Below are 299 nucleotides of genomic sequence, written 5' to 3'. Positions count from 1 at the left end.
ACAGCTTTTGTTACACATATATGAGCCTAGTGCCGTCAGAAGAATGAAAAGGTTCAGACGGCGGAATGCATACATAAAATTTGTATATACCTACGTATGAGTACAAGTATAACTAAAATCCATTATCTAGATATCCCTGCAAAAGTCAGGAACCTGCAAGACAATAAAGAATAAGAAGATAGATATTCCTGTGGAAAGCACAGAAAACTTCAAAAGCCCTGATCGCTATTACACTTACATTGGCGGCTAGAAAGACTTCAGCACAACCATATTCATTCGGGAAATCAGACAAGAATAAG

The sequence above is a fragment of the Sesamum indicum genome, linkage group LG14 (assembly GCF_000512975.1).
Source record: "Sesamum indicum cultivar Zhongzhi No. 13 linkage group LG14, S_indicum_v1.0, whole genome shotgun sequence".
Taxonomy (NCBI): domain Eukaryota; kingdom Viridiplantae; phylum Streptophyta; class Magnoliopsida; order Lamiales; family Pedaliaceae; genus Sesamum; species Sesamum indicum.
This window is presented reverse-complemented; position numbering follows the sequence as displayed.